Here is a 26,425-nt window from a genome sequence, read left to right on the forward strand (position 1 = left end):
CGGACCTCCGCCTGAGTTTCCAGACTTGGCCTCAGGGCCGGTCCCTGAGTTGGGCGGCGCGCGCCAGGCCAATGAAGGCGTCCCGCAGAGGGCTCGGCTCCTCCTGTACACGCTGATTGGTCCTGCGACCCTCGAGGCTGGGCGCGAGTGGGCGTGGCGCGCGCCCCCCACCGCCCCGCGCGTCCCTCCCGCCGCGCTCGCGCCCTCCTTCTCCTGCTGCGCTCCCGGCTCGGGCCGCGCGCAGGCGGCGCTCCGCATTGCACACGCGGGGGTCGCCGCAGTGTTCGTGGGATGGGGCAGCGGGCTGCCTCTGGTGGCAGGGACGCGTGCAGCCCGGGTAAGTAGGGGAGGGTGGTCCAGTGTGGGGGGTACACAAAAGGAGGCTCTGGGTGCGGGTGACCTGGCGTACCACCCGGGCCGGGACTGTCCTGTGGGGCGGGAGTCGTGGTCACTGCGTTCCGTACAAGGCGAAGAGCGGAGCGCAGCGGGCCGGTCGGGAGTGCGCTCCGCGCGCTCCGCGCGCTCCGCGGAGGGATGCAAATGTCAGGAGCTGCAAGTTCAAGGCTAGCGAAGCTTTCCTGGCTGCGGGCCGCCCAGTGGGCGAGCACGAGGAACTCCCGCAGGAGTGAGTTCCCAGGCGGCAGTGTGGCCGCGCCCCACGTGTTGCTGCGGGGCTTTGCCCACCGGAGGCGGTAGTGGGAGGCGCGGTGTGTTAGGGCACCGCCCTGCTGACCCTGCGACCACCCACTCCAGCGATCCCGGACTGGGAACTGCTGAGAGAGTGTGGACTTCACTTAGACTTGATTTTTGCCCTCTTCTGGGGTTACGGTAGTTGGGTTGATTCCTATTTGATTAAGCATTTAATTTCAATGGAAAGCGCCTCTATTTGTTGGTCTGTATGACTCATTTTGATCCCTCCACAAGACTCCTGTTTCTGTCACCTGCCTAGTCCTGTGATTCAAAACTTGCTGCTTGGGTATAGTTTTATACAGGATGGTCACAAGTATCCTTAGGATGACAATCAACTTGCCATCCTTGGGAACAACAAAGACTTGTTTTTAACTTGGGGGAAGCTGTTAGCGATTTGGTGAGAGCTTTGACCTGTCAGAGAGCAGGACCAAAAGAATAGTATGGTTTGTCTCTTGGGTAAGCTACCCAAGATGTGACTTCCAAAATTCAGTTTTCTTTGTGGGAGGAAGGGGGGAGTTCAGATTCTCCAGCAGAAAGCTTATTTCTTGTTAAATTGGCTCATGGTTTGTACTCTGCTCTGGACAGCTATCGCGGATACCAGAGCAACTTACTTAAAGCCATTGCATTTTCTTCTGACAGGAACTCCAAGTAGCTATTTAAAAACTTGAACCCCGGGCCGATTTCTGTAGACAGCTGTGTATGTGCTCACACATGTACCAAGTTTGCAAAAGGTATTTGTGCAATCATCCGTGCAACAGTTTAATGAACATTGATGCTAAGCCTATTTAAATGTGAAACACCTATGCCTTTTTTCAGTTTCAGTTTGTACCTCATCCAAAGGCAGCTGACTGAGGGAGGACTTAGAAGAGGCTTCCTTGTTTAAACAGTGGTTTACAGTAATCATCCTGTGAACACACAGTAGTTTTCCAAGCTTGTAGGCACACAAAGCCTGTTAGGAATTGAATTATATGGGGTTAAAATATCAAAAATGTTTCCAGACCTACCCCAAAACAGGCAGACATGAGTCAACGGGCGATAATTTGAAGATGTGGATAAGCTTTGAAAGGTATGTAGTGTGTATAAATGGGACTGATTCTAGGTTAGGACAGAAGAAAATGACAACATATATTGTATCCTATGGTATAGTTTATGTGATACATTGACATACCTGTGAGGAAGTGATACTCTATCACTCTCCCCTACCTCCCACCCCCCTTTCCAGATGGAACAATTGAGACTTTCAGATTGATTCCCCTCCCCAAGGTGAATGATAGTGCTTGAATTAGAATTTTCTGAATTCTTCCTTTGCCTCATCTGTATTTCTTGTCTTTCCTCCCTTTTAAAAATTCCCACCTTCATCACTTACATTGTTGCTGCTTGCTGATCACTGACTTTTCTGTGCTGCATTTGGTTGTTTAACCCATGGCTTCAGGGTATGCGGCTGCTGAAAGGCTTTGTTGTCTGCTAATGTTTCCACTAAAGTTCGACTGATGTGGAGTTGAGGAGAAAGCAAAAGATGGCTTTAAGGAGCCACTGTGTGCTGTAGCTGGTGGATAGAGGTGGGAGCCCTGAAAATCGGAAGAATGGCCTGCTTGCTCGCTACAGTGTCTCAGAAATACCAGCTCCAGACAGGGGTGTGTGAGGGGCATGCGCATTTTCTTCTTCTTAAGCAACAACTCCTCACGGGTTCTGTAGACAATTTACAGTAAAACCACCGAGTGCCTGTTGCTCGTTTCAGTTCTGTTATTCTGAGTCAAATCAACCCAGAATCACTATAGGGAAAAAAATATCCAGTGTCGAAAAGTCGGAGAGAACCTTAGCAGAAGCTACTGATGAAAGAGAGATCATGTGTTTACCTGCATGGCTAGTGTTTACCTGCATGACTAGATGACAGATTGCTGCCTCAGGGATTATTTATTAAGGACCCATCAATTTCAGATCTTTTCTTGGAAAATCATGGCTCAGTATATTTACTTGGGGTATGGCGTACCATCTATTGAGATTTATGAGGTTAATTTTGTTTGCATTAATGTAGGTGCACATTGACTTTACAAGTGTTAAGTCTTAGTTAATTGCGTGGGCCTTAGATTCAAGTCTCGGCATCACATACTACTGTGAGGCTTCAGAGAGTGATCAGACCGCTCTATCATTGCATTTCCTTGCGGTGTTGAAAAATGGATTTGCTTCGTGCAGTCTTTCAGTCTGTTTGTGAAGTTCTTATTGATGTCCTAGTTGTAGCAGCTCCACTCCAGGTGCCGCTGAAGGTCACAGTCACCATACCTGAGCATAGTGTTGAGTGTGTGTCAAGTCTTCAGCGTGGGATGTGCTTCCTAGGAATTGCCTCATGGCGGATTGCTGGTGGTACCATCCCTCCACTTGGGAGCTAGTGGCTACTGTATAAAACACAGATTATAGTATATAGTCAAGAAGGAAAGAGAGAAAGAGGTCAAATATGCAATTATTTTGTTAAGAAGAAATTAAGTGCTGACACGGTGGGGGAAAATAAAGGAAATACTTGAAAAATCAAATGACTCCTAAGAAAATGAGGGAATGAGTAAATTACTGTATAGGTATCCAAATGTAGTCAGAAAAATAAAGGTCTTAGACCCAAGCATTCTAAAACACTTAGTACGTAGGGAGAAAGTGACAAAGAGAATGCCTAAATACATGTAATGAAATGGACTATTGGAAGGGGCTGACATTAAATTACTATTATAATAGATCGCCACCAAGGCTGATACAGTCTATGCACAATAGATATGAGATAGCCAGAAATGAATGTGGTAAAGGGTCATTGGGATGGATAGATGTCTGAAACAGCTTTGAAACACAATTGCTGTGCATCGAGGGCCTGATGGGCTTTGATATGCCAAACATGTATTCAGAGGCCAAGAGAGATAAAACAGTGTAAATGAATTCTTCGCTTCCGTTTCTGCTGAGTAAGATCCCTGCACTCAGGCTCTCTCAGGCAGTTCCCACACTGGAGGTAATAGATCAAGAAAGCAGCATGTGCTCAGAAGACTCCAGACCTGATCAACAGACTAGATACAGATAAAGCACCAAGGCCGGATGGCCTTCCTCCAAGTGTGTGCGAGAGGTTGCTTCATAAGACAGCTCTTCAGAGTATTATTGGGGCATTGGCTGGTGCCCTGCAGGGCTCTCCTTAGGACAAAGGCTTTAGGAAGCTCCCTTGGCCCATCCCATCAGACTGTGTCCTTGTGACAGGGCTATCCCTATTAAGAGCAAACAGATGATAATAAAATAATGACTTATTTTAAAAAAAAAAACAGGAGGGGGAGTTCAGATTAGAGATTGGAGGGAAATAGCTCCTCTTAATTCCTATTATAAGTCCCAGTTTCTTGTCTATTCACAGTCTTTTGTTAGGACTGGGAAATGGGCCAAGAAACGAGCACAGTGGAGCTCTGTAGGTGCTTCTGAGTGGACACGTAGGCTCTTCCAGCAAGTGGTTGGACATGGTCAGCTTTGGCACCATTGAAGATGTGAACAGATAGGAGGCCATGCTTATAGTAAGGGCACGCTGGTCACGTGACTCTGTGGGAACAGCCTGAATGGGAAAAAAAAAGGAATATGATTAAAGTCAGAATGGAAGGTTGGTGGTAAGCGCCCCTGGAGAAGCAGTTCCTAGTGTGCTTATGGTGTGTGCTTTTAAAGTCCGTCCCTAGCTGCTGACAGCATGACTGCATGGTATCTCTCAGGTCTCCTTTTTTAGTAAAAAGGCGCAAGTCAGTGTGAAGAGAAGAGAAGCTTATGAAACTGCATCGGCATGTTACTATTTTTAAGAGTATGTCATGGAGTGAGCTTATCTAAAATTTCCCGATCTGTTCACTTATCAATGAAAAAAAAACCTTCAAAATATTAGCAATGACTATCTCTGGGTATGGCAGATTTTCAAGGGGCTTTCTTTTTTTTTTTTTTTTTTAAGATTTTATTTTATTGTATATGAGTACACTGTAGCTGCCTTCAGACACACCAGAAGAGGGCATCAGATCTCATTACAGATGGTTGTGAGCCACCATGTGGTTGCTGGGATTTGAACTCAGGACCTCAGGAAGAGCATTCGGTGCTCTTAACCACTGAGCCATCTCTCCAGCCCCCGGCTTTCTTGTCTCTTAAAACTTCATTATTCTCTGTGTGTGCCTGTGTATGTGCACATGTTGTGTCTTCCTACTTGCATGCATGCCCTGTGCATGTCTGCAGAGGGCAGAGCAAAACATTGGGGGTCTTCGTGTCTCACTCTTTACCTTACTGCTTTAAGATGGCATCTCTCACTGTACTGGCAGCTTGTTCTTTGAGCTGGGCATGATCTGCATGCATTTACCCTGCAAGTGCAGGTTTTACAGGCATGCATCGTCATTCCTGACTTTTTACATGAGTGTCAGGGAACCAGGCTCAGGTCTTCATGCTTGCAGAGCAGATCTTCTTATCCACCGAGCCATGCCACTAACCCTTGATCAAAAATTCCTACAGTACTTGTGATACATTGCTCTTATAAAGAACCATATGGTGGGGGGAAAGTTGCACTGTTGGAACTGTTTGTGTAGTCTTGCTGTAAAGAAAGACTCATTTGTGCGCGTATCTTTTTTTTTCCCCTTCTGTCTTCTGAACATTTGTGGATGAGAGTTTGGCTGCACACCTGCCCTGGATTCTTTCTGTCTAAAGGGCATCATGTTGAAATGAGGATTTTATCAGTTTCGATGGGCAGTGGTGCTTCTATAGACAGTCACAGCTGGTCAGAACCTGGTGGGATTCTGTTTGCCAGGGCTCTTAGGATATGGAGAACCAAGAAGGTAAGCCATGTGAAAACAGGAACCAACGCATTTCTACCTTCTGGAGGAATTAGTACTTGCCTTAGGATAGGGCATAGAGAAATCTCCCAGGAATATATACTGCTGAGTATGCTGAACTAAACGAAGGGGCTGGAAGCCTCTGAGATTTGCAGTCATGAGAGTAAGGAGTTCAGAGGGCTGTTTACCCTCTGGCGTAGCGTGAGTCACGGGTCTTGATTTAGTCTCCTATCTGGCTATTCTCCTGACTTTTCTTGTATCATGAAAGCTTCAGTTGTTCATCGTGGTAGACTCTCTCTACGGTAATGTTGACTTCTGATCACTTTCCGACCATTTGTATCCTTCTCTTCCTTCTAGCTTCCTTGACTGGGGACTGGTACTTTCTTTGCTCTGGATTTTGCCTGTCCCTCAGTCCTTGCTCTGGGGTGACCGCATTTCCACATTGTGGACCCCGGTGTACACCTGTCCAGTTTTCCTTGGCTCATTGGGTAAACTCATGTCTTTGCAAGGGAGCACTTTACATTGGAACTGTTAACTACTATTGGTTTTTGATGGTCTGAACTTGGTACCCTTCCCAATCCAGGTGTTAGAAGTGGGGCCTTTAGTTCCCAGCCCCATGTATTGGTACCTTCACCAAAGAAACTGAAGAGACTGTCTTGCTCTGTGGTCCTGTGAAGATAAGCAACATGTGCCATCTGAGAGGCAGGGAATGAACCCTACCCAGGGAGCACATCTCCTTGTTCCTTCACCTTGGATTTCCGGGCCTCTAACTCTCTAAGCAACAAATTCCACTTGTTTGTAAAGTAACTGTCCAAGGCATTTTGTTATGGAAACTTGGGTGGATTAAGACAAATATTCATATTTAACCCATACAAGGGGCTTAGGAGCTTTTATATATTGTTTTCTAACATCAGCTCAATGAGGGATTGCGGTTTAAATATTACACATATTGTCAGAAAGACTCTCCATAGAAGAAATAAAGAGCTTCATCTTGTTCTTACGTAAACTCTGTTGTCTACGTTAAGGCATGCCGCTCTTCCTGTCATTTCTGAAAGCTGAGTGACGAAAAGTCAGACAAGAGCAGACAGATGTTGAGTTGACTTAGTGCCTAGGATTGTGGGTAGGGGTTTGGATGAAGTAGTTGTTAACTGATGATGTAACGTTAAGAACCCTGGCTAGAAGGGATAATGCTCTAGGATAGGCATTCCTTTGGGGGAGTCCTTGAAATGGTCCACGCAGTGCATCTTGGGAGTGAGATAATGACAACTACATCGGATTGGTTCAGGGAAAGATCAGCTGATCTAGAAGCCTCATCCTTCTAGATACCAACGTTTCTATTATGACTCTACAGAGAAGTCTCACAGCCTCCTGGCCCCAGTGGGCGTGCCTAGTTTACTAGAGACTCTTGGCTTTCAGAGAGTGCCTAAGTATGATGCCCCATCAGCACCTTTAGTTTTCTTCCAGGCTGCTCTGAGACTTTGACCCTTGACTGGGTTTTGTAGACGATCTAGATAGCTACCCGAAGTCCAACTGTAACTTAGTGTACATAGTTACAAGTAGAATAAATTTGGGTCATTTCTCACGAAAAATAAAACATTAGAACACACCCATTGTTATTTGCAAACAAGGGATTTAGATAAAAAGTCAAGCTTAAATGTAACTCCATGCCTCCTGCCCTGCACTCCGTCTGCTTATCCTCGTTCTCCTTGGATAAGAGGATACAGAGAAAAACTTAGGTTAAAAAGCTTTTTAGTGTATTTATGGTTACCACAAAAATGGGTTGTTAGGCAAGTGAATATTGGGTATAAAATCCTGATCTGCTGTAGACCTTTTGTAAATCGTAGATAGAAGAATTCTTACATACAGGATTATCTGGTTACTGTGCTTAAGTTGTGATTCTTTTTCCCCTGCTCTTAGGATGAACCCAAACATCCTTTGTGTTATGCTCCCATTTCTGCCCCCCCCCATTTAAAATAACTGTTTTCTATTGATGGGAATATCTTTGAATATTCCAAATCGTTAAAGAGCCATGCATTTAATGCATTTGAAAGGTAGGAACTTTAGAAGGTATCTTTTGCTATTTTCTTCTGGTTTTGAGACTGTAAGTTAACTCTGTAATAGTAACTTCCTTTTCCTCCCTCCAAACCTTCCAGTCTCATGCCCTCTACTCTCCCTCATGGCCTCTCTTCACTAACGGTTTATGTTGATGGGACTTTATGGCCGTAGGTTGTGACATTACTAGGAGACAGTCTCACAGCAAACTCCCTCATCCTCTGACTGTTAAAATCTTCCCTTCTCTTCCGGAATGTTCCCTAACCCTTAGATGTGGGGGTTGTTTTCAGACGTATACCTTGGGACTGGGCTCCACAAGTCTGTATTTTGATTGGTTGCGGTTTTCTATGCTGGCCTTCAGTCATAGCAAAGAGAAGTTTACTCACTGAGGGGGAAGCTGTGTTGATCTGTGGGTGTAAGAACAAAGTATCGAGCCAATCGGAGAGCCGTACTACCAAGGTATGTATGGGTACCACTGTTGTATCCTCAGGGCTATCGTGCTGTGCTGGGTGCTGTGGTTCATAAGCACTGTAGCTAGAGAGAACAACTGGTCAACTCCCTCCTTTGGATGCTTGAATAGCACTTTCTGGTACTGTACAAGCTACTCCTCAGGGACGGGGTGTTCAAGTTACTTTCATCCCAGGGACCTCTGGGCACTGCCCCTGTAGTGCATGGTGTCAGTTTTCTTAACACTTCTGAACACTGCTCTAAGAAGCAGAAGAAAAGATTGCAACATTCTGATTTTTCTTTTTGCTTTTTCCATCCCAAGTATATAATATTAGCATTTGTGTATGATATTTACATTTTCTTTTGGGACATTCAGAGATTCCCAATCCTGTGTACAGAGATTCAGTTATTCTGCATACGTCTTTTACTTCGGAGTGCACTTCTCTCTCAGAAGCTCTGAGTCTACAGCAGTCTACCTTGTAAGCACCAGCGTCGTTCTTCCTTGGCAGCTAGACTGTGTGCAAGTTCGAGGGTCAGTGCCTTGCTTGTGCTCATGCCCTGGCTCTGCAGTCACCTTCCTGTGTTGCCTGTGGCAAGTTATTTCCCTTCAGTTTCATTGGCTGGCTGACATTTAGTGAGTTGGTCACCCACTGTCTGGACTTCATGGCCTCAAATATAAAGTCAAGGGGCTCTGCAGTTAAACTTTAAAGTCCCACACGACTAGGAAACAGCATACTGTCTTCTGACATTTAAAACTCTTCCCATTTCTGCTGATCTAATGAGAGAGTTCTGATGGACTGGAAATGAATTGGGTATACAGCCCAATGGAGTTCAGCATGTAGGAACGCCGGCTTCCAAGGACATAGATCTATAATAAATAACTGGAGACCTTGTACATCTTCCTGGAATTTTTATCTTGACTTGATCATCCATATGGAATGCATTGAATTTCTTAGAATATGTCTGTCCTGGAGATTTAAAAAAAAAAGTCTACTTTCAATTATTCTGAAATATGGCCATCTAAAGTACTGACTTGAATAGAAGTAATATTTGGCATTTATGTAGGGACTTTCTGCAGATCAAAGGACTGTACTAGAAATGCATGCTTTTTCTTTTATGTAGAACTTCATAGAAACATTTTCTTTTTTATCAAATTCTTTGAATGTAGAATTCCAGACACCCAGCTCAGGGAATTCACAGCGCCTTTTGCAACATTTCTGATTTGTTCTCTCAGATGTATGGCTTGGTCAGGCGTGGCCTTCCACCATTTCTCTGTTGACACGCCTTCTTATCCTCCAAGGGACCAGCATTCTATTATTTATATATGATACTATTATATTCTAATTATTTATATGGTGATGTGTTTCTCTTGGATGCCAGCCTGAGCATATTGTCAAGCACAGACAAAGCTCTCAGTGAAGCCACCGACTGGGACAATAACTCTCACGGAGAATGGACATTAAGATCCACGACAGCATCAGAAAGGATGGGAAAGGTAGGTTTTGTATAGTGTGACAACTGTCATTGGCTTCTTGATGTCCAGGAGAACAGATGGATCTCACAAACTGTGGAGGTCCTCCACAGGACCTTCCCTGCCCCTGTGTCTGAGGAATACCCTCCAGGTATAGAGGATGCAGGGAAATAGACTTAAACCTGTGAGTCACCTGCAATCAGGGCTTTGGAAAGTTACAGCTGAAACCTTCACAGATAAAAATAAAACCGGGCTGCATTGTTCTCTGTACGAAAGCGTGCTAAGCTGGCTAAGCAGTTTCTATTAAAAGTTCAAGGCAGACAATAATGACCCCTCTTTCTTATCCAGACTTAATTCTTCTTGTGTAATTTCTTTACTACTTCTTCACTGTTACCTGTATCTCTGGATCACATGCAGTCTTCTGAGTTATAAATACAGACTGTGTCCAATATTTGTGTGTGTATATATATATATATATATATATATTGGCAAGAGATACAATTGTCCTATGCTTTTGAACACCTCTTCCAAGGACCATCTCTTATGAAGCCCCTCCCCCTTGTCAGAGAGAGTGGCAAAGGTGCTTTTTAAAACGGAGGCCTAGACAGGGCAAGGTCTGTTTAATCTCTACGTAGCCAGCGTTCTTCATGCCCACAGTCATAGACTGGAACTTTGGCTAACTGAAATGTTTTAAGAAGTATCTGGTGGCATGTGGCTGATCAGTTCTGAGGAATGATGCAGAATTCAGCGCCTCTCATTGCTAGCCCTCTCAGTTCTCAATGCAGGTAAGTGAGACGAGTGAACACATCATGGTGTGGAAGATATTTTCCCACCAAGGCCATCCAGATTAAACTTTCCCGACGAAGGGAGAGACCCATCTCATAACGTGGAATGGCATTTTAAAAGGCTGTCAAAGTGGTGCACTTCTTTCTGCGTTTGGGAGTTGTGCTAGAGAGACCTTTGCTGGAGGAGACAGTTTTCAGCTAGGCCATGCACACTGAACGAGTGTAGTACACTATTGCATCTGTAAGACATGGCAGGCAATGTCCTTTTCTGTAGCGAGTGGGCTGCTCTGACACTGCGTGTGGGTTTGGGTCTGTCCTGGAGTGGCCGAGAACTAAGGACGATTGGACACAAAGTAGGAAGGAGATTCTGTGGAGAGGGAGCTGACAGACAGGTGATAGTGATGGGTGTCACCTGTGTGTTGTCAGTTTAATGACACTTTCTGTTCTGATGCCATCAAGGGAAGCCCTGGAGACAAACAAATAAGCCAGAGGAGAACTCCAGAAACCAATCTGTCTTAAATATTTCATCTCTCTGGTCTTCTGCTCCCATATTAAGACCACCCTCAACTCCTGAGTCTGGATTAGTGGAAAAGGCTTCCCTCAGGAAGGAACATGCGCATTAGTGGATGAATCTAAGCTGGACCACAGGGATCTAACAGGAAGCAAAGGTTGAGCGAGAGACTTCGAGTCCAAGCAAGAGGCCACCCCTGCACGGACGGTTTGAGGTTCTATGTTGTGTCGTAGGAAGTAAGAAAGTTGGGTGGTTCAGCTCTCTTTGCATGGTCAATGTCTTGAAATGGAAGGCCATGACCTAGCAGCCATCAAAGACAAGTGTGCCTGGGAGAGAGCAAGTTAAAACACCCTTTTGTGGGGTGGGGGTGCTTTTCAGTTCATTTGTTTATTTTTAAGTCGCAGGACTTTAGTAACTAGATACAGATATTAAGTATCTGTAAGAGGCATGCTACGGCAGAGAGACACCCCCGCTCCCCAGTCTACCTGACAGTGGACCCCATCACGTGTACTTATTCTTGTTGTCAGTGATCTGTGTAACACAAAATACAAAACTCTCTGATGTCTGAGGCCTTTCTGGTTTCAAAATTTTATGAATCCACAGAAGATAAATTCATTTCTTCTCCTGTTTCTTTTGCAGCCAGACCCTTTGCCTAGAAGAGAGTGTTGTCTGTGAGCCTTTTGATCAGAAATTCACTGTTAGAAAAATCCCCATTACTGCTTTAAAATGAACCCAGATCGAGGAAGAAGACCACTTCAAGCTGTGTATCTCCCTTATTTTTATACTGTAGACCGAATTCAGTCACAGACAATTGAAGTACAAATGACAAACTCTCCAAGTGCTTGTATATACACACACACACACACCCTCGATAAAACATTGAAACACTTATGTTAATAGAGAGGATATTACTTCAGAAGAAAAGCAATGTATAGAAGACTCAGGTTTTATTCTGACAGCATTTCTGAGCGAAGCAGCACAATTAATGCTATAGCTGTAGCATGGAGATACTACAGCTATAGATGGATACTGAGCATGTGCAGAATGTGCAGCATTCTTCCCCTTGGGATTGTGATTGTGGGACATATTTACCTCCCCCTCCACCACCCTTGGACTCTGTATTGGCTTCTGTAAGATATGTCCTTCTTTTTGAAAAAGAGAGATTTTTTTAAATTTATTCCTGGACAATGTCATACACGTGTGCGGTGCATATAGATTATATTCAACACAAATCCCCATCCCGTTACCCACCTGGTATCCCCAGGACTTTACCTCCCCACCTTTTCTGTTCTTTTATATACATTCTTTTCTGTTTTATTATAACACACTGTCCAGTGCCGCCAGCCTACACTCAGGTATAGGGTAGTCCTCTGGAGCATCGGCAACTCATCACCACCCTCACCCCTGAAAAATCTGACTATCTCCCTTATCAATCAGTCACCAATAGCAACTCATGTTTCGATGAAACCCCAGGAGCCGCTCTCTCATCTGTTGTAGAGTGTTGACTGGCTGGCTTTTGTGTAGCTAGCCAGAGTACATGAGGACATCAGCCCTGTCATGTACAGTCGATAGGATTCCATAACACTCTTATTTACCACCTCTAACATTTCTTCTGCCCTCACATCTGCAATGTTCCCTGAGCTTCAGGTGGGGCTATTGATATGAAGGTTAATTTAGGGCTGAATACTCATGGTCACTTACTATGAATACCTTGACCAATTAGGAGCCTCTTCTGCCCACTGCAAAACAAAATAAGATAAAATAAGATAAAGATGTCTTTGAGCAAGATTGAGTGCAAGACTGATCTACAGCTATAAACAAAACCATTTAGAAGGCAGCTGACCAGTATGTCTGTTTAGCAAAACAACAGTGGCAGGGGCTCACCAAGGAAGTGCGACCCCTCTAGCTATGGTCTTTGATCTGCTTTGCAGTAACAGGTATGAATTTCATCCCATGGAGCAGGTCTTAAGCCCTGTCAGAAAGCAGCTGGTTACTCCTGTGAGTGTCATTGCCACAACTGCACCCATGGGCACACCTTACCTGGCAGGCCAGTATCGTAGTGTGCACGGTCTACTGCTGGCCAAGTCTAGTCATGACCCTTCTTCCCCAAGCAGCCTGCATAGCATCTTTGAATGCTTGGAAATTACTAAGTCAGTTCCAGCTTGATTTCTCTGTCAGGCTCTGGTGTGGCGAGGAGCTGGTGAAAGTGAAGAGATTGTGAGACACGAGTGGAGAGGAGAGGCGGGTAGAGCATGGCTAGATCTGGGTCAGACATGTCTGTTCAATGGTGCCTTATGTAAGGGTTGCTGGGTATGGGTGAACAGAATGTGCATGTAGGTATTCTGTGGAGTCAAGAAGAGAAAGCGTCCATATTACCGATTTTGTGTAGCTTGCCACTCTACCTTGTGAAATTCCTGAAATTAGGAGATGTAAATCTTTGCAGTAACTTTTACTTTATCTATAGCAGGTACCAGATGTTAGGCTCTCTGTCTACTCTATGATTTTTAAGGAAATCATTTATTAGATAGTGTTAGAAAAAAGTTAAAATCTGATTACAACCTCCTTTTCATAATTAAGTTTACATGCATCACTGTTTCGAACATTTGGTTGTTTATCCTATGCGTTCATTTTAAAATTTAAATAATTTTATGCAGTTTTGTATTGTTTGAATACAAAGTGACATGTGTTGAAATGCTAATATTACTTTTAGTCTTTCTGGTCTTGTTTAACAAACTGAATGTGTATCACGTGACCTATGCCTCTTCTGGATATAAATCCAAGGGAGAAATCAGTATGTCAGGGAGATACTTACATGCCCTTGTTTATTGTGGCGCCATTCACACTAAGATATAAAGTCAGCCAAGTGCCTGTCAAAAGAATACATGAAGAAGAAGTAGACATTGTATTAAATGAAACAAACTAGGCACATTGTCAATACCATGTTTTTTTTTTTAATATAGAAGGTAAGAGTTTTGCCTTGAAAGTGCAATAGTAAATTGTAGAAGTAAATTGGGAAAGGTATGAGTGGGGGAGGAGAGAAAGGGAGGTTGAATTCGATCAGTGCATGATGCATAGATGAATGGAAACTTCATGTTGAGCTCCATTAATATGTACTACCAGTATGTATTAGTATAAATAAAATCCTGTGAACCAAAACTAAATTAAATGTTCTTAAGTTAGTCTGAAAAGAGTCAGTTATATCCATATACATTTGGTTATATATACTTTGAAATGGCAAGTTACATTCGGAAATTCCATGAAACAGTTAGTAATTATGGTTTCCCAGCTATAAAATATACATTAGGGCTGGCAAGATGTAAAAGTGCTCGCAATTCCTGCATAAGTCCGGACACTCTGAGTTTGTTCCCTGGGACCCACTGTAGAAGGAGAGAATGGTTTCCTAAGAGTCATGTGTGTTGGCATCCCTATGACTACATTCTCTCTCTCTCTCTCTCTCTCTCTCTCTCTCTCTCTCTCTCTCTCTCACACACACACACACACACACACACACACACACACACACACACACACAGTAAAATGCAGAGTCTTTATAATATGGGCTCATGTCTCAGGTCCCCTGCCTCCTTGGCCTGCTTGCCTTGCCTTACAGAGGAGTTATCTGTATCATGTCTAATTTTAAATTTCTGCTCTCTCAGCTTTAGAAGCAGCCCGTCTTAGGGTTTTATTGCTGTGAAGAGACACTATGACCATAACAACGCTTATAAAGACAAACATTTAGTTGAGGCTGGCAGTGTGCAGGCAGACATGGTCCTGGAGTAATTCAGAGTTCTCCACCTTGATCCACAGGCAGCAGAAGGGGACCGTGTACCATACTGGGTGTAGCTTGAGCATCCAAGCCCATGGTGACACACATCCTACTACAAGGTCCCTCCTCCTCTAACAAGGCCACATCTAATGGTGCCCTTCCCTAAAGGCCAAGCATTCAAACACACGCGTCAGTGAGGGCCATTGCTATTCAAACCACACAGCCTTTCCTATCTTTCTAAACACTGGTGTTTGTTAGTCACTCATCAGTCGCTTCACGCACGTAGCAGATGCTGGGTCGGTATCCGATGAGAGACTCTCCCTTGTGCTTGCTGAGTAAACGAACAGATTACTTAATGAGCAGCACTTATTTTAATTTATTTTAATTGTCCCTGCTTTCATCCCAGTACTGCAGCTATTACCTGGCATCCAACACTTATTTTACTGAACAATTAAAAGTATATTTTTTATAACTCACAAACGTGATACTAATTAGCGTTCTGTGTTTATTTTCATGTTTTCTAAGATGCACAGATAAAGTCAAAAGAACTCTGCATAGAAACTTTGGCACAGATCCCTCAAAGCTGAACCCTGGTGTCCGTGTGAACCACGGCAGTTCTTAAGCACTGGAGGAGACCCGAGTCATGGGACTGAACATGTGTGGCATAAAGCCACTTGGTAGGGTTTCTTTTGGTGTGTTTCAGCATTTGCCCTCTGGAATTCTTAGCAGTTTTATGGATGATAGGTTTCTATAAAGTCTTCTATAGAGTTTTCAAGTCATCTTCTATGAAAAGGGATGGAGTTTGCATTTGTCTGCAGGTAATCTCTAAATTGTTATAGACAGCACTCAACATGTGGGACACTTGAGGCTCCCTAGTTATTTGTCAGGTTTGTGAATTTATAAGGCTCCCTCACTAAAGACTGATTGCTGGGACATGACACTGGGTCTTAGGGCAGACATGTAGAACAAACTGCCACAGACTTAGTGCCTCAAATTACAGACATTCACCACTCACCACTATGGAGGCTGAGGAGGCCAAGGTCACTGTGTGGGCAAATCTGGTGTGTGGTGAGGGCATCTCCTTGGGCTAAACATGGTAATCTTTTGATTGTACCATCAGATGGCAGGTCGAGAGAGGATGAAGAAAGAAGCAATTTCTTGATGTCTCTTCTAATAAGAGCACTAATCTGACTGGGAATAGCCCTATGTTGTGACCCAATTACAACCAAAAACCCAACTCCAGATACCATCAGATGGAGATTTGGAGTTTTACTATATTGGATTTGGCACTCTATAGGTGAGAATGTTCCTCAAGGACAGGGGGTGGGGAGAAGAAAGGGTCGTTTGTCTTTCTAATGTATTTTTATGATTTTCTCAATTTGTTACTAATTTGACTATGTCCTCAGAAGGATCATTGCTTGGCAAAGGGGAGTTGACCTGTAAAATGTAAAAGTACCTGTGGGTTTTATTAATCAACCTAATGGCTAAACAACTTAAATGTCTTGTTTTGGGATATGGCATCAAAGTGTATTTTTTTTTTTTTGCTATAATAGAACTCCATAAAGTGACAAGATTGAGGGTTTTGTTTGTTTGTTCATTTTTTTGGTTTGGTTTTTTTTTTTTTTTAGATTTGTTTTTGAGAAGGTATGTCATTGTTTCCTAGCACTTAAAGAAACTTCTCTCTCCTTTTGATTTTATTTCATGTGAATGAGTGTGTGTGTATGTATGTATGTATGTATGTATGTATGTATGTATGTATGTATGTATGTGCATTCACTATATGCAATGCTTGTTACCTGAGAAGGACAGAAGAGGGTGTGGGAATCCCCTGGCAAGACTGTGAGTTGCCATGAGGATTCTCTACAAGAGAAGCAAGTGCTTTAACCACTGAGCTGTCTCTGCTGTCCCAAGAAATTTTCTTATATTTGTGATTTTTGGCAATTTTCATGTGTGAATTGAGATTACATTTTAATGAGCTTTGCAATCTTTTTTTTAATTTTGAGGAAGAGTCTCATGTGTCTAGACTGTTCTTGAACTTGCTATGTAGCTAAGAATGCCTGATCCTCCTATCTTGGCCTCCAAAATGTACACCATGTCCAGTTTTATGTGGTGCTTGAGGTTGGAGTCAGGACTTGATGGATGCTAAGCAAGCATTTTACCAACTGAGCTACATTCCAGCCTTTGAAATCTTTCAAATATGATTGCATCCTTTATGATTGCATCAGCACTATTTATAGCTTACTTATCCAGTGATGTGAGTGACTTAATATTTTATATTTTCTAATGCAAAAATCAGTAATCAAGCACCGAGTACTTTCTGTGGGATGGGTTTGGAGGAACCCCTGCCCGGAATATAAACATCATACAGAGCCAAGTGGCTGCCTTCATGGACCTTTTGGTTGACTTCTCCTTGCTTCTCTCTTTCAGTATTTGGAACTGAACTCTTTCTAAGTAGAAAAACCATAGTCCATGAAGCAGGGAAAAGATCTTTGGGATAAAGTAAATAAACCCACAGACCCCCAACATGAGTAAAGCTTACATTTTAGAAAGCAGAAGACAAGGAAACAGGAGACTCTGAATGACAGGTGGTGCTGAGTGCTGTGGGGACATTAGGGTGAGGAAGAGGGCACGGAAGTGACTGGTGGACAGGAGGAAGCTAGAATCTTTAAATATGATGGTCTTGGAAGCTACTGGAAAAGTGTCACCTGAGAACCTGGTACAGCTATGAAAGCCCTGTAGACCTCTGTGAGAAAAGTTGGAAAAGTCTTCTGGTTTAGTTTGGCTCTAGAACACTGGTTCTCAACAAGTGGGTCATGACCTCATTAGGGGTGAAATTGACCCTTTTGCAGGGGTCTCCTAAAACCATCGGAAAACACAAATATTTACATTGCAATTCATAACAACAAAGTTAGAGTTATGATGTAGCAACAAAAGTGATTGGGGGTCACCACACACGAAGAGCTAACTGTATTAAAGGGTAACAGCATTAGGAAGGTTGAGAACCACTAGTCTAGAGTGTTCCCCAAAGCTCACTAAACCCAAAATGGCTCACCATCAGAGTGGCATTGTTGAAAAGTGATGGAACCTTTAGCAGATGAAACCTGAAGGGAACAATTAAGTTACTGGGAATGTGCCTCTGAAGGAGCTCATGGTCTCTTTCTGCACTAGGCCTTAAGGTGCATAAATTTCTGCCATGTATTCTCACTATGATATTATGTGTCACCATGGGTCTAAGGCAATGGGCTTAGGTGTTTGTTGACTGAAATCTTACTATGAGCACAATTAACCTGTCATGTTCAATCCTATTGTCTTAGGTATTGGTTATACAATATCATCTAGATATTAATATAGAGAGACAGCATACCTAGCTTGCTCTCTGAGTAGATCAGGGTAGAAGTCAGGTGAGCCAGAGGGAGAGCTCTTGGAGCTCTAAGATGTATCGAGTAGGCCGTTTACACTGCAAGACTCTGAAGTTTATCACATTACATGGTAGGCTTTGTACAGAGGAATGACCCGATTACACACACGATTTAAGAAATCCCAGGATTCTGTGAGAATCAATGATAGGTGTGGGAGATTGGAAGGAAGGGAGACTGAGGCTATTGAAATAATTCAGTCCATGTGGCTTAGCTCTGGGTGGTTTTGAAGGGGATGGTGAAGGAGCATTCACGGACTCTTTGGAAGAAGTGGAATACGATTTCCTGGTGACTAAGATTTGGGTTATGGATGTAAAAGCAGAATCAAAGAAAGGTCCAAGGTTTGTGGTCTGATCCCAGGAAGGGTGAGCTGTAAAGAGAACGGGGTTGGAGGGGGTTCAGATGGCCTTTGACACCATAGACTTGAGGTGTCTGTTAACTGCCTAACAGACAGTTGGAGTGGGTGGGTGAGAAAAATAGATTGAGTTTGGGAGAGACATGTGAGCTGAAGATACAATTTTTGGAGTATTCCAGTCTGTAAAAACCATGAAATGGTGCAGATAAACCATAACTTCCTGTCAGAAACACAGTGGGGACAGGGAAGTTGTATGGTTACTTCTTAGGTACAGAGAGAAGTAGTCGGTAGACACAAACCTCCTTGAAAAGTGGGAGTTTTAAATGGTTCTTGCGGATGTCTAGGAACTGGAGGGCTACACGTAATTAGGGGGAGGCATTTTGGTTAAAGGATACCAGAATTAAAGACACGACAGTGCTTAGTGGAAGGGTCACCAGGACAACATGCCTGAGTCACAGTGTCATGGAATCTCTGCTTGGCCAGCATCCTGGGTGATGGTACGTGAATGAGAGGGAGACTAGGGCTCATTCAAGTCTTCAGTCTCTCCCAACGGAACACCCCGAGAACAGCTTTCTTTCTTATCTTTGCAGCTGGTGTGCCTTGCCTTGTACTGACTTGAAACTGACGCACGGGGAATTTAAAGCACATACATTAACACAACAGATGTCTCCCGGGTTTTATAGAGTCTTTATTGGGAGGTCATCTTATCTTTCGAAAAGTAGCCTGGAATTTGAATTTCATTCCTCTCATAATTTCACATTCTCCGAAGTAACTGTGGAAAACCTTAATTCATTAGCAGCATTCTCTTTTGTTCTTAGGTTTCAGAGATGTGGCAATTTAACTACACCTTTAAAAAAAAAATTCTGTGCTCTGATACCTAGGGGCGGATTTGCTTTCGTGGTGATAAACTCAAAGCCTACAAGCATTTTGGCATTTTCCTATTGAACTTTGGAGTCATATTTCTTTTTACAGATAAAAATATTCTGCATTTTTTTGATGCAACATGATAATTAAAGCTACGATGAGCCTCATAAAACACTACAAAGGATTCCAACCTCAGGACAAATGGTAGAAATTTTCCCTCTGTCTGCCTCCTCTTTGACTTTTATTTTTGTTAATGGGAAAAAAATGGACATGACAGTCATGCCAATCCAGTCTTATGGCCTTCTGTGCGACAGTCTCTGGTGACCTTGTGAAAGCAAGGGACCTTGGCACAGCTCCCTGACTGATGAAGGAACAAACTAGGGGTTTCATCACTCGTTTTTCTTGAAAGAAGCTTCAAAAGCAAAACAGAACCAAACTAAAACAACAAACCAGACACCCCAGTGTGGTATAGTTTTGAATGACCAGGGCATCATTTCACATCCCCATCCGCCCTCTGGGGAGGTACAGAGTGTAATACCAGCAGGGCCTGTTGAAAAGTGTATGCAATGTTGAGTTTTGTAAGGGGCTGACTGGAGAGTGTGAGGATGGATAAAGAACCCACGGACCCACTAGCCCTATTCAGAAGAACTTTCCCGCTCTGTTCTTTGGTAACAACAAGGCCTGTGGATGTACCGGCCAATATGGTAGGCTAGCTGTGACCACCCAGCATTGGAGTATGGCTACTGGAGGAACCGGACTGTAAATGACAGTTAAGTGATTTAGTTTAAGCAGCTACATATGGCTGGTGTATGCTCTCCAGACATGTTGGCTCACATGAAGGTGTGGCCTAAGTTGATAGCCCAGCTTGAGCTGGTGGGTGGATGTCCACACGGCCTCTATCTTGCTGAACCCCCACAGCTGAGCTTTTGGTTATTGTCAGTGAGTGTTTATCACGCACGAGGTTCTATCCTTCTGAAGTTCCCTGCCTCCATCAGAACCTACTGAGGCTTCAAGGTGTTGGCTGCACCATGCCAACCAATAATCAAGTGATGGGGAAAGCAGGGTGATATAAAAGGAGATGACGTCACTCTGACAGTCCTAAAGACCCTCTTTCTTGTGCAGATATTACAAACTAGCCCACTTCAGTGCATTCCTACCATTTGGGCAGGAGAATAATCCTAGCGAGTAGATCTTAGCATAATGGGGGCTGCCATTTTGCCAGTGTTCTGAATACAAGACTCCTGTGAAAGGCTTAGTCCATGGCATGAGGACATTTGCAGGTTCATAAGCATATTCTTGAGGTGCTTATTAGTTTTTAATACGTAAAGGTAAGTTATCGAAGCTTTACTATGTGCCTTTACGGAAATATAATCCATGTACGTTTTGAGATGGGGCTATGGAAGAGAGTGATAAGTAGCACAGGATATTAAAATGGCCAGGATTGGGTCCCATCAATCCAACTAAGAGCCAAGTAGGTAATCAAAATACACAGGGCCCAACCTCAGAATCCCTGCATTGAACATTGGTGTTGTGTGTGTAGCAATAAACACTGTATTCCAAGTTTACCGTGGATGGCAAAAGGTGGAAGAGGTTGGCCTCGGAGCCAGTTTTCCCATAGGAAGAGGCAGTGTTACTGCTCTTTATCCCCCACTCCCACCTCTCAGAAGCATCACAATAGAATTTGCTGGAGCAAGTGTTTAAAGGCAGTTTTGATTGATCTTTCTGTGGCCTTTCTCCTATATCCAGTCATGAGACTAAATAGACCCAATGTGCCAGGAGCTATGCCTGCCCCATGCACTCACTTTGGACAGTATGGGTCAGCCAAACCCACCTGGCTGCTGCCCTGTGTAAGTAAAGGTTTATAAGAATGCAGCCATGCCATTCATTTCAACGTCGTCACACGTGGCAGCTGTTACCCTACTGTAGCTGAGGTCAGTGGCCATGACAGACATTGCATCGCAAAGCCTAAAATATTTATTGTTTTGCATTTATAGAAAAGATCCTATAAAGGGTTGGGGACCTATAATAGATGGGATCCTTTCAACGTCTTTGAAAGGGAATCAGAGATAAAAGAAAACTCCAAGTATGTGGAAATGTCTGGAGAAAGCTTCTCGTGGGGTTCCACTTCCATTCGCTCTTGAAGGAAACACACAGACAGGTTCTAATGGAGGAGGGCATTGTGCAAGGATGCTTGGGTATCCTGCTCTTCAGGAGGATTAAACCACTGTTCTTGAATTCAGTAGAGAGGTCAACTCCAACCGTCATTCATGCATGCGTTCACTGTGCTTCCAGGACTTTTCCAAACCATTTCTTTGCCTGCTTCTGATAAGGAACGCACAAACTTGGCCACCAGCTGTTGTCGGCATTTTGGTAATGACTTTGTACTATGGAAATGCTTGTTAGGGTGAATGTTTATAATTGGGTTTTACGGAGTTATTTTAAGTATAATCATCTCACCTAGACACAACCTGAATTTATTCACATGTTCAGCTTAATTGTAGGATATAGAAGAAATTATTGTTCCAGAATGGAAGCCTCGCCGCATTTCAGGAGATGTCACTTGCAGTGCGCAGGATAGGATGCGCATTACTATTCATGCCTTTTTAATTGATTAGCCTTTAAGGCTTCTGAAAGCCTTTAAAAGTTGTTTTGTCAACATTAGACCAGCTGCTGTGTAATTATGGGAGCTCTTCTCGCAGTTAAATTCTTTTAATAACACGTTCAATCTGCCTGTGCCAAAGTGCTTTGAACCTGTGATATATACTAGAGCTAGCCGGTGTTTTTACTTACAGATGGTTGGTGCCATTTTCTGGGCAACTCTATAGAGTCTTCACAGAGATTTTAAAGATGAATTACTTCAAAACGAGAGGCAAATGCATTTGAACATCCGGCTACTCCTCCCTCTGTGAGAATGGCTCCTATGTGACTTGAATTTTGAACTCGGCTCCCACAATGTAAATGCACCCATTTAAAAATTATCTTGTGAAGTCTCCTCTCTCCAGCTCTTCAGCATGTAAGTCTGAAGCTATGGAGCGCCACAGATTGTAGTCACAGTGGTGGAGCCTTAGATTAGGTTTGCTGCTGTGAAGAGCCACGTGGGGTGGCTTTACCTTCCACTCTGCAAGCCAGAGCTTTTCTGAGAAGCTCATTTGAATTTTGCGCTGTATTTAGCTTTCTTTAAAAAAAAATACTTCCTTCTTTTTACTTTACACGTATAAACGTTTGGCCTGCGTGTGCATTCTGTGTGTGCTTGGTGCCTGTTGGAGGTCAGAAGAACGAATCAGATCTCCTGAGAACTGAAGTTACAGATGGTTATGAACCACTCTGTGGGTGACGGGAACTGAACCCAGGTCTTCTGCAGGAGCAACAAGTGCTCTTATCCATGGGTCCATTTCTCCAGTCCTTTTGGTTTCTTTTAAGTGAGTTCTATCCTAAAGTCAGGCATGAAAAAGTATAATTAGGAAAAGGGACTCAGTTAAAGAGGTTTAAACAAGGGCTTGTGTGTCTCTTGTCTAGAAAACCCTATACCTCCAACATGTTGAAGTATCTTTTATTCAGCTGCTGTAATTGTCATCTCGGAAGTTTACTGCGGCCATCTGCTAACCTAGGACTAGTCCTGGAAGCTTCTAGCCTTTGTAAATGTTATCTAGGCCTAGAATGTTTTCAGTGTCTGAGACTTACTGCTGAATAAGTTCATCCTTTCTCGTTCCTTCGGGGCGCTAGCTGGCTGATTGAACTCAGCTGTCTGGCTCAAACTTCTCTCCAAGATGATTGATTCTGTCTTGCTTCTCTCTTGGCTTCCAATTATTTAGCCTCCAACTAACTCTGGCAACCTGTTCTATTCTTCTGATTCCTTCTCATTTCCGGGCTCATTTTGTCTTTACTTGTGTCTAGCTTTTACTCTCTTCTACCTATCTCTGTAAAACCTTCCCAGTAAATCTGCCTCTTTCCTCGTCTCTCTCTCTCTCTGCCCCGCCCTGCCCCGCCCCTCAAATAGCTCCCCTTTCTTCTTGTGAGAGTCGGGCATATCTTTCTTTGATTCGTCAGTTTGTCTGCCACTCAATTAGACGTCACTTTCAAACATGGCTTCCTCCTTCTACAAACTAACTTTACCTTCATTGTTTTGGATTAAAGGCGTGTGTTAAGGGCTGAGCCACACCTCAGCCAGAAACAAGTTCTTTAAGTAAACAGCACAATCTCGGAGGGGTCACAGTGTGATCAAATATCCTGCAGCAATACCAGTGCTCACGTCGCGAACATTGCACTGGTGTCTAAAGCAGGCAAACGGGGACATGTAATGATGGTGGCCGTAGCTGTTTCCACTGGTAGTTTAGATCAAATCTGTGGCTTCCCCCATTTGAAGATGCAAACTATTTGTTACTGAGGTTCAGAGTGCCCGTGATGGTGAAACAAGAGACTAGGTAGGACTAGGGTGGTGCCCTATGGATCAGTAACCTAATTTGCCTGAAGGAGTGTGTCTGTGTTGATTGAAACACCACAAGGCCAGGACGATCCTCCCCACTACCCATGCTCGCCCTTTCCCTCCTTGTAGCGTAAGGAGTTTGAGAGTGCAGGTGACCTTTTGCTTTTTGAAAATGGCAATCTGCTTCCAGCTTGACGTTCAAGAATATTAATGGCCCGCAAACCTGGTGATGCTAACCTTGGAGGGATTGCTTATGTAATGGTAGGGCAAGCTGGAAATTGATCTTACTGTACCCACTCGCGGTGCATAGCAGTGTTTGCCTGGGCCCTGCAAATTGGGGCATACAGGGTGTTTGAGGAACCACAACACTTGTGAGTCCAAAGTACTTAGGTATTCTGAAGTACTTGTTGAGACATTGTTATCAAAATACTAGAATTTTATTAAAACTAGTTTTAATTAAAACTTCCCTGTTACCTACATTTTCTTCCTGTGGGACAAAACTTGCCTCTGGTAAATGGCTTAATCTTTTCAAACATATGTTTAATGTTAATTCAGAGTGTTTTAAATATTCTAGACCAGTAGAATGGTCTACCGACAGTCTATTACCAGGAAAGCTTCAGTGACTATTAAAGTGGTTAGTATTGCGATGCATGTTTGGTAACATTGCCTTTTGATAAGGTATATAGCTTACATGGGTGTGGCAGGAATGAAATGACTTCCAGTGTTAATTTCAATTAATTGCTTAAGTCACAGTCTTCTAATTATTATTGTATAAATCTTAATGCGAGCATTTCATAGGGCTTATGAAACTGCAAGCATTTCATAAATCTTAGAAAACCACAGACTATTTTTTTTTTGGTGGTGTTACACTTTCATTTCTGTTGGCATGTCAAAGTGATTTGACCAGAGCAAGTTTGTGGAGAGAGAGTTTATTGCGCGTCACAGTTCCAGGCTACAGTTTATCAGTGTGGGGAAGTCACAGTTGCAGGAGCTGGAGACAGGTGGTCACAATCATATTCCCAGTCAAGAGCAGGGAGAGAATGAATGGACGTGTGCTCACTTATTTGCTTGCTTTCAGCCTGTTTTCCTCACTCTGACATATGCTTAGGATTCTCTGCTTAGGGACTGGTGAATCCCACAGCGGGCAGGGTCTGCCATATCAGTAAACCTAACACAAACTCCACAGTCATGCCAGAATAGAACACTTGAAGGGAGAAACTGATAGTGAAATGGATACAGTTAGTGTTAGAAATAGATACATAGTTATACTTAGAATAGTTAGAAATAGATACATAGTTATACTTAAAATAGTTAGAAATAGCAATAGTGTTAGAATGGAGCCATATCTGGGCCTCTCCAGCAGAGACCAGCATCTATATCTGTCCTATGTTGCCTATTAGTTTTATATATTTAATTGTAGACCATGCAAGCTATGTGGGGATTATGTGATCAAATGTTCCTGTGATGTACAACGCTCGTGATTTATGCCACTATGAAAGACTAACTTGTCGTTCTTACCACCAAGCCACCATGGGGAAATGGAGGTCATTGCTATAGTTGGTACCAATGTGGACCAGTCGATGTGACTGGAGAAAGGACTATAATGTATGGCCTGTCATTGGTGGTCCCTTTACTGTGTATTACTGAGGAATCTCTGTAGATGGAAGAAGCATGACAGCCATGAGTTTCCGTCTCACTCATGGGTACTTGCCCAATCATGTCTGCCTGGCATCTTCTGATCTGTCCTGGATGCCACTCTCCCTGCCATGGTTAGGCGAGACATATCCTGTGTGAAAGAAGAGGGGCAGGTTGGTGAGTTAGGGCAGCTCTTCTCCAATCTTTTCATTCTGTTTCTACTGGCCTCATCCTCCTTTTTGTAAAGCAGAGGGAGGTGGCAGCCAAGGAGAAGGTAGAAGGAGAGGTCAAACAGCAACATTCGCCATCTGCTTCTGGTCCAGGAGATGATGCCCTTTTCCAAAGGCTAAATGTTTTCTTTAGATGAATGGCCCAGTTATGAGCCCAAATTTCCTGACTTCCTTCAGAGATGTTTATTGTCTGCATAGGTATATAACACGTAATGGGTGTGCTTAGGAGATATGATTCCTGGTTCGTTTGCTTTATTCAGGTTCCTTTGCATAGACTCCAGCCTGAGAAAGTTTTCCAAAGCCTTTTAACTTTCAGCTCTTAAGCAATTTCGCCAGATTCTCTATAGGTTAATCAGAAGCCATTCTCCTCTCTCCTGTAAATTAAGAGCCTAAAGTCGCTTGCGTTCTGCTTCTGACAGCCATGCAGTGGTGATGCTTTCCCAGAGGATTTGGGTGGACTCCTAAAGCTCATGTTCTCAGCTCATGCCTGCTTATCCTGCCCTGATTGGCATTTAACCCTTGACTTAGAGCATCCTGCTAGAGAGAGCTTCAGGAGCTTTAATTTCAAGAGTCTGTGCCTCTCTCTGGCTGCTGTGTTTGCATTGTGGTCCACACAAGGAGGACACACTTTTGCCGAGATGGCCTGCTGTCTTTCAGGTGGGAGAGAGAACGGATTGTGTCTTTTCTGACAGTTTTGCCCAGGTTCCCATCTATAGATGGCCATGTCAGAGACAGCCTCACCGACGTGTTGACTTGCCTCCTTTATTCTTGTCCTTGATGGGGAGCATGATGCCTGGGAACTGGTTTGCTGGCCTTGTTCACTGATATGGCCATTAAGGTTCCCCAACGCATAAAACCGCACTTGCTTCAGCACAATGGAACAGAAAGAAATAACCCATCCTTTTAGCGTCCCATGTAGAAATCCCACTGCTACATGAAACTTAATGTAGGGACAATTCAATTCCTACTCCCTCC

General features: G+C 43.6%; 1 protein-coding gene across 2 annotated transcripts in view; it reads left to right on the forward strand.

Annotated features, from left to right (window-relative positions):
- Positions 1-216: 216 nt before the first annotated feature.
- Positions 217-26,425, forward strand: part of Lypd6 (Ly6/Plaur domain containing 6) — a 145,311-nt gene continuing 119,102 nt past the window's right edge. Inside the window, exon 1 of one of the 2 annotated variants that reach the window (NM_001419682.1) lies at positions 217-337. The gene's annotated coding sequence lies outside the window, so the exon portion shown is untranslated. Of the gene's footprint in view, positions 338-9,269; positions 9,490-26,425 lie in introns of those variants that run through there. The other variant, XM_063284533.1, reaches the window with a different exon arrangement.

This window comes from Rattus norvegicus, chromosome 3 (genome assembly GCF_036323735.1).
Source record: "Rattus norvegicus strain BN/NHsdMcwi chromosome 3, GRCr8, whole genome shotgun sequence".
Lineage (NCBI taxonomy): Eukaryota > Metazoa > Chordata > Mammalia > Rodentia > Muridae > Rattus > Rattus norvegicus.